Source organism: Bubalus bubalis, chromosome 5 (assembly GCF_019923935.1).
Source record: "Bubalus bubalis isolate 160015118507 breed Murrah chromosome 5, NDDB_SH_1, whole genome shotgun sequence".
Taxonomy (NCBI): domain Eukaryota; kingdom Metazoa; phylum Chordata; class Mammalia; order Artiodactyla; family Bovidae; genus Bubalus; species Bubalus bubalis.
Genome location: NC_059161.1, coordinates 52,230,004 through 52,238,699, shown reverse-complemented (window position 1 = coordinate 52,238,699; position 8,696 = coordinate 52,230,004).

The window sequence follows — 8,696 nt, the reverse complement described above, 5'->3', positions numbered from 1 at the left end:
AGATGAAGCTAAGTGGTGGGAAATTTTGGCTGTGTGCAAAGGTGATTTGTCATCCAGCACCAGCGCCTCAATCGTGTAACATGGCAATTGTTTCTGTTCCCATTTCTTACCAACTGATATGCTTTGGCCAAGGCTTTGAGGGCTGGAAACTACTGGCCTTGGTACCTGCATGATGAAATTGGGAAATAAGTTTGGTAGGAGAAAATTGTTCATATGCAAACCCATAACAAGTCATTTATTTTTCACTATTGCATTCCCACAGAGTGACTCTTATGCTTTCTGTAATCATTTAATACTTCTTGATATGAATTTACTTTCATGAAGTCCATGCAAGCAATTCTCAAAACTATACCCACTTAAAAAATATCAGTAGGGTATCAATAACTTCAGATATTCACATCATCTTTAAATCTTTATTTGCATGTTTTCTTTTGATATTAAAATTAGGATGGAGTCAAATTTGAATCTCATAATCATGGTATAGTTTGAATTTCATAGAGGGAACACAGATTATCATGAGAGCCCAGAAATTTTGTGATAGACTCAATTCTTCTTTACTCAGAACAAGAGTCCTTACCAGCTGGAACAAAGTTTCCAGAATATAATCATCTCAGTAGGAAAAAACAAATAATGGGGGTAACAAGCTTATAAAAAAAGACAGAAAGAAAATTTCAGTTTATGTAAATTTAGGAATGATATTCTGGGTGGTAATTTTATTGAGAATCCTAAACTCTGAAGACCTAGCCCTACATGCAGATCTTCTAAGTGTTTGTATGCTGAAAGATGCAGTGTAGATGTTTCAGGTCCAAGATCCTGAAAGTACATATCCAGTTCCAGGAAAAAAAAAAAAATCTGGGTGTTGTACTTCCAGATAAATATCCATTGGCTTGTACCATCTTTTAACAGAATTTCGTTTAGACAAAAACCTCACAGAAAGCCACTGAACTAAAGTTCTGAAGGTGAAATTGTTGCTAATAGTTTTTGTATCAAAGTCATAAATAGTAACCCATTTTATACCCATTAAACCTTCATGGATCAAGTTTTTTGTGTACCCCCAAAGTCCTGTTGAAAACTATCATGACCTTTTCTGCTTTCTTTCTTTAATTACATCTTCAGTGAAATAGTTTCTCTGAATACTTGGAATAAATATGTGAACCAATGTATAGCCCTGTACCACAGTTTCATTTCCCTGGATTTTTCTGTTACTGTTTCCATCTGACTTTTTATATGGCTGGGAACAGAGGAAGAAAATACCAAAAATGTTTAGTCTTTCCGTTTGTGGATTTCATTGATTAAAAAATGCATATGGTTATGAATACATGTTTTCCCCATTGGTTTTGACTGTTCATCTATTGCCATTAGACTTGTTTTTCATAGGAAACAGAGTTCTGGTAGACGCATTCATTGTGGGGGTGTTTGTTCCTTCGATTTCCTTAAGGGATGAGGTTTCTTCTTTCAGCAAAATTTTCTGAAAATTAAAAACAAATTTTCTCCCTATTATCAGTTCAGTTCAGTTGCTCAGTTGTGTCTGACTCTTTGCGACCACATGGATTGCAGCATGCCAGGCTTCTCTCTTTAGATTGTCTCCGTGTCTGTGGAGAGGAACAAAAACTAAGAACACCTTCACCCACGCTCACTGTGCATAGCTGGTCATGTGGTACAACCTGCCTCAAGGGCTCAGAAGAGAGAGCTGGAGATACTTAATGAGCGTAACCAATGGCTGCTGCCACATACACCTAGACACGCCCTGGGATTTAGGCCTTGAGTCATAAAAACAACAACCTAAAGCTCCCAGAGAAACCAAGAAAAACGAACAGACACACAACTAAAACAGGTCATCTAGAAATAAATGAAGTTCAGATCAGCAACAGTTTGCTCTTTGACACACTTTGTCTAGAATGGAGCTATGCTTTTCAAGTTTAAAGGAAATCATTTTCCACTTTGATTTTATACCAAATAAAATTATCAGGGTCTTCTGAGGGTAGAGAAGGTCATTTTTGAGATTCGGAAGGACTCAGATAATCTATCTTCCATTCATCTTTCTTTTTTTCTTTATGAGGTTTTTTGTCAATATACAAAAGCAAAAGCAGAGAACAATGAAGAATGAGATGCAGGGTTAGAGAAAAACTATTTGCAGTATAGAAGGAAGGGCATAGGGTCCTCCATGAAAGAGGTGTTCTGGTTACATGGGACCAAGAAAATCAGTCTTATGATGAATAAATAAACCAAGATGGGACTAACACGTATGGTTATAAATCTAAAGGGGGTACCCATCCTAATTTCACATTGAAAATTTTTAGATTTCTTTTTTTCTTTTCTCTTTTTTTAAATTTTATTTTATTTTTAAACTTTACAATTGAAAATTTTTAGATTTCTGAGAGCAATTTTCTCCGGATAGCAGTAAAATGCCTTGCACCTAGAAAATCCATATAACAAATGATTTGAAAGTAGAAGTTAGTTGCTCAATCCTGTCTGTCTCTGGGCGACCCCATGATCTGTAGCCCACCAGGCTCCTCTGTCCATGGGATTCTCCAGGTAAGAATACTGGAGTGGGTGGCCATGCCCTTTCTCCAGGGGATTTTCCCTACATGTACATTCACAGAGTGCCCATGGGTGCTAACTCTGAGGTGGAGCAAGACAGTTCCTAAAATGTGTACCCACAGTGCACGGTGTCTTTTTTTTTTTTTTTTTAAACCTGTGGACCATTCAGTTCAGTTCAGTCGCTCAGTCGTGTCTAACTCTTTGCGACCCCATGAATCACAGCACCGCCAGGCCTCCCTGTCCATCACCAACTCCCGGAATTCACTCAAACTCACGTCCATCGAGTCAGTGATGCCATCCAGCCATCTCATCCTCTGTCGTCCCCTTCTCCTCCTGCCCCCAATCCCTCCCAGCATCAGAGTCTTTTCCAATGAGTCAACTCTTTGCATGAGGTGGCCAAAGTACTGGAGTTTCAGCTTTAGCATCATTCTTTCCAAAGAAATCCCGGGGCTGATCTCCTTCAGAATGGACTGGTTGGATCTCCTTGCAGTCCAAGGGACTCTCAAGAGTCTTCTCCACCACCACAGTTCATAAGCATCAATTCTTCGGAGCTCAGCTGTCTTCACAGTCCAACTCTCACATTCATACATGACCACTGGAAAAACCATAGCCTTCACTAGCCAGACCTTTGTTGGCAAAGTAATGTCTCTGCTTTTCAATATGCTATCTAGGTTGGTCATAACTTTCCTTCCAAGGAGTAAGCGTCTTTTAATTTCATGGCTGCAGTCACCGCCTGCGGTGATTTTGGAGCCCCAAAAAATAAAGTCTGACACTGTTTCCACTGTTTCCCCATCTCTTTCCCATGAAGTGATGGGACCAGATGCCATGATCTTCGTTTTCTGAATGTTGAGCTTTAAGCCAACTTTTTCACTCTCCACTTTCACTTTCATCAAGAGGCTTTTGAGTTCCTCTTCACTTTCTGCCATAAGGATTAGCGGCTGCAATTTCTAGTACAATTTATTCTCGGCTTCTAAATCCTCAAATCACTCTGTCCTTAGGACACACTGAGGGTCTTAAGAAGCTTCAGACGTTACACTCAGCTTCTAGACAAGCTGAAGCATGAGGGTCTTGAGTTGTTTGAGGGTCATGAAAGAGTACTAACCAGTATCCACACCGTTTTGGACACAGGACCATCAAAAGCAGTGTGAAGAATATCAAATCATCTGGGATTGATGCTTTGTTATGCATTTCTCTCAATTTCTATGTATCTTGGAGAAGTTCCTTAATTGTTTGTTGCCTCAGCTGGTTAAGCAAACCTTTCAACACATGGAGATCCAGATGGTGAGGAAAGAGAGGGACCTGACCCAGTGAACAAAAATATCCTTTCAGCTTCTTATTGAGTGTATTATTTTCCCAAGTGCTCGCTCTGTTTGTCATTGTTTGACACTGATCCAGGAGCAGGAAATCTCTTCACTATTAAATAACAAGAAACGAGTCAACAACAATAATGAATACAAATGGCAGTATATTGTTTCCTATTTTTGAAATCTTATTTTGCTATTATTGCATATGGGTTTCAATGCAATAGACTTAATTAATATTCTCTGAGGTAGTTATGAGGGGCAAAAAAAAAAAATACAGACATGGAACACATCAAGAAATACAACATAATTTAAGAGAAGTCACTGATTGACAAGAATATTTACATTTAAAGTCTTAAGTTGGAAAGAAACACAAGCACTTTGGAATACAATTTTCTTTGAACTTGTTTTGTGATAGCACCATCTTGTGGACAAATTTAAAAGAATTTTCCATTGCAAACTAAGTAAAGCTGGGTTTATTTCAATACAGCGTCCTATGAACATGTGTGTGTGTGTATGCACGCACACATGGGCTTAGTCACTCAGTTGGGTCCAACTCTCTGAGGCCCCATGGATTGTAGCCCTCCAGGCTCCTCTGTCCATGGAATTTTCCAGGCAAGAATGCTGGAACGGGTTGCCATTTCCTTCTCCAGGGGATTTCCCTGACCCAAGGATAGAAACTGGAGTCTCCTGGATTGGCAAGCAGATTCTTGACCACTAGCACCACCTGGGAAGCCCCTCCTATGAATATTCGACCATATTAAACTCATACAACACTGTCTTTTTAAAATTTACTTTAATGTAATTTTAAGAACTGGTTTTATGTTATCTAAAATTCAACAAGTATCATCAAGTAAATTAGTGAGAAAGACCTTATTGTACAATTTAAGGCTAATTTAATACTAAATAAAAGTGTTTGATACTTTTAAAAAGCAATGTTACATTTGAACAAAGAAAAAGCCTGCTTACCATACATTATATATAGAACTTCATTTAAAGTCAGAACTATTTCCACTTATGAATTTATTATTTAAATATTCTAGGGAAAAAGTCAAAGAAATTCTATTATCCTTAAGCTTTAAGATGTTCTAGCATCTAAGGTCTTAATAAGAGACAAGTAGCCATCTATTTCATAGGAAACATGGCATTAAGTATGAAAAAGTGTACCAGAGAAAAGGCTAACACATGTGTGTGTGTTTGTGTGTATATATAATGACATGTCGAATAAGACAGCTGATGTGTGTGTGCTCAGTTGTGTCTGATTCTTTGCAACCCTGTGGACTGTAGCCCGCTAGGCTCCTCTGTCCTTTGGATTTCCCAGGCAATAATACTGGAGTGGGTCGCCATGCCCTCCTCCTGGGGATCTTCCTACCAAGGGATTGAACCTGTGTCTCCTGCATTGCCAGTCTGATTCTGTACCACTGAGCCACCTGGCAAGCCCAAAGAAGCTGGTACCAAGGTAAATACCATTTTTGCTTGAAGGAAGTCCTCCTTTCCTTCTGACAGGCCTTCAGTGTGGGGATTTGTGTTCATCGCCTCAGGATTTGGACTGAGCTCATAGTTTTTCTGTGCTGGGGTAACTCTCACTGCACAGATGTCAGACTACTCTAGCCACACCTCATGTTGTGGTGAGATAATTGCCGGTGTTTCTATCTTTGAACATCTTTTCTCTGCTTGTCTCTGGGGCTCCCATTGTGCTGTCGCTCAAGAAAACCTGCCTAGGGCAGCTCTGCCCCGGGTACCTGTGCTTGTCAGTGTGTGGTGGAGTCACACTGGGTCTTGGCTGACGTTCTGATTAGCTGTGGACTGTAGGCAGCCCCGTCAACCTAGGCTTTGGGACGAAGGTGTCACAAGGTTTTCTGTCCCTCCTGCAGGTCTACCTTTGATCCTAAGATGCCTTCCTGCTCCTCCTCCAGCAGTAGAATTTCCCTGTTCTCATACCCCAGGTGCTACAGATTTCTACCGTGACTTCAGGGGGAAATATATGTGGACATATATATTCCTTTTCCATGTAGACAAAAGCTTTCCGTGGAGGAGAGGGAGGAGATGGATTCGTGGACAGTTCCAGGAATGCCCACCATTTGCATCCCTTGGGTGGCCATACAGGTAAACCTTTCCCAGGAACACCACCCCACCCCGCGACAAGCTTCCCCTCAGATGCCTGCTGATGTTCATGGAGGAAAAGCCCACAAGACAGAGACAATCCCCCAGTGTCTGCAGCCCAGGGAGTCACACTCTTCAGTGGCCCCTGCCCAGTCTTGAGCGAAATATCAAGCGTTCTCACTCCACTGCTAACCAACGTGCCCTTGACATCCTGGCATGGGTCTCGGGTAAGCCAAAGCTTGGAGTTTGTGTCTAGTCATCTGTAGGTGTTGTCTATTGCTAAAGAAGTGCAGTTAATTTCCTTTATCATTAAATTAGTGAATTTAAAAACATATGTCCCTTCCATATTTAAACGATTTCCTTACAAATATGTAGTTGTCGCATCTCCAGTCTCAGAGTTACTTGGTATCTTCAGTAGCAAGTCTAGCAAAAAGCAGTGCCTGAGAGGTGGTCCATAAGTATCTTTTAAAGGATGGGACCTGGAGACTGTCAAACCGAGTGAAGTAAGTCAGGAAAAGAAAAACAAATTTTGTGTATTAGTGCATATACGTGGAATCTAGAAAAATGGTAGAGATGAACCCACTTTCATGGCAGGAATAGAGACACAGACATAGAGAACAAACATTTGGACACTGAGGGGGAAAGGGGCAATAGGGTAAGTTGGAAGACTGCGATTGACATATATATAGAACTACGTAGAAAATAAATAACTAATGATAACCTACTGAATAGCACAGGGAACTCTCCTTAATGCTCTGTGGCAACCTGAATGGGAAGGAAACCCAAAAGAGAGGGGATGTGTGTGTGTCTGTGTGTGTATATACACATATATGCATGTATGTACATATATATACACACACACAGATGTATATACACACACAGAGACATATATATCAGATCAGATCAGTTGCTCAGTCGTGTCCGACTCTTTGCGACCCCATGAATCGCAGCACGCCAGGCCTCCCTGTCCATCACCAACTCCCAGAGTTCACTCAGACTCACATCCATCGAGTCAGTGATGCCATTCAGCCATCTCATCCTCTGTTGTCCCCTTCTCCTCCTGCCCCCAATCCCTCCCAGCATCAGTCTTTTCCAATGAGTCAACTCTTCGCATGAGGTGGCCAAAGGACTGGAGTTTCAGCTTTGGCATCATTCCTTCCAAAGAAATCCCAGGGCTGATCTCCTTCAGAATGGACTGGTTGGATCTCCTTGCAGTCCAAGGGACTCTCAAGAGTCTTCTCCAACACCACAGTTCAAAAGCATCAATTCTTCGGCACTCAGCCTTCTTCACAGTCCAACTCTCACATACATACATGACCACAGGAAAAGCCATAGCCTTGACTAGACAAACCTTTGTTGGCAAAGTAATGTCTCTGCTTTTGAATATGCTATCTAGGTTGGCCATAACTTTCCCTCCAAGGAGTAAGCATCTTTTAATTTCCTGGCTGCAGTCACCATCTGTAGTGATTTTGGAGTCCAGAAAAATAAAGTCTGACACTGTTTCCACTATTTCCCCATCTATTTCCCATGAAGTGATGGGACCGGATGCCATGATCTTCGTTTTCTGAATGTTGAGCTTTAAGCCACCTTTTTCACTCTCCACTTTCACTTTCATCAAGAGGCTTTTGAGTTCCTCTTCACTTTCTGCCATAAGGGTGGTGTCATCTGCATATCTGAGGTGATTGATATTTCTCTCAGCAATCTTGATTCCAGCTTGTGTTTCTTCCAGTCCAGCGTTTCTCATGATGTACTCTGCATATAAGTGAAATAAACAGGGTGACAATATACAGCCTTGACGAACTCCTTTTCCTATTTGGAACCAGTCTGTTGTTCCATGTCCAGTTCTAACTGTTGCTTCCTGACCTGCATACAAATTTCTCAAGAGGCAGATCAGGCGGTCTGGTATTCCCATCTCTTTCAGAATATTCCACAGTTTGTTGTGATCCACACAGTCAAAGGCTTTGGCATAGTCAATAAAGCAGAAATAGATGCTTTTCTGGAACTCTCTTGCTTTTTCCATGATCCAGCAGATGTTGACAATTTGATCTCTGGTTCCTCTGCCTTTTCTAAAACCAGCTTGAACATCAGGAAGTTCATGGTTCACATATTGCTGAAGCCTGGCTTGGAGAATTTTGAGCATTACTTTACTAGCGTGTGAGATGAGTGCAATTGTGCGGTAGTTTGAGCATTCTTTGGCATTGATACACACACATTTATATATATATATATATACATACACACACAGATATATATACACACACACACATATACAGACACACACATTTATATATATACACACACACAGATATATATATATATATACACACACACACATAGATATATATATACACATACACACACACATATATGGCATTAGGTTGAATAGTGAGGAATGGAGATTAATGAGATTCACTCTCCCAGTCACACTATGAGCTAAACTCACGGAGCTTTGCTAACACACACACATATATATACACACACACACATATATATACACAGACACACATACATATACACACACACACACACATACGTATATATACACACACACACACATATATATACCCACACATACATATATATATGGCTGATTCATTTTTCTGTACAGTAGAAACTAACACAGCTCTATAAAGTTAACTATTTTGCAATAAAATTAATTTAAAAAATACAAAATAAAGGATGGGCAGGTGAGCAGCTGCATGGGATCAACATCAAGTCTGAAAGGCCCCTGACTGATGCTGTAGGACCCCT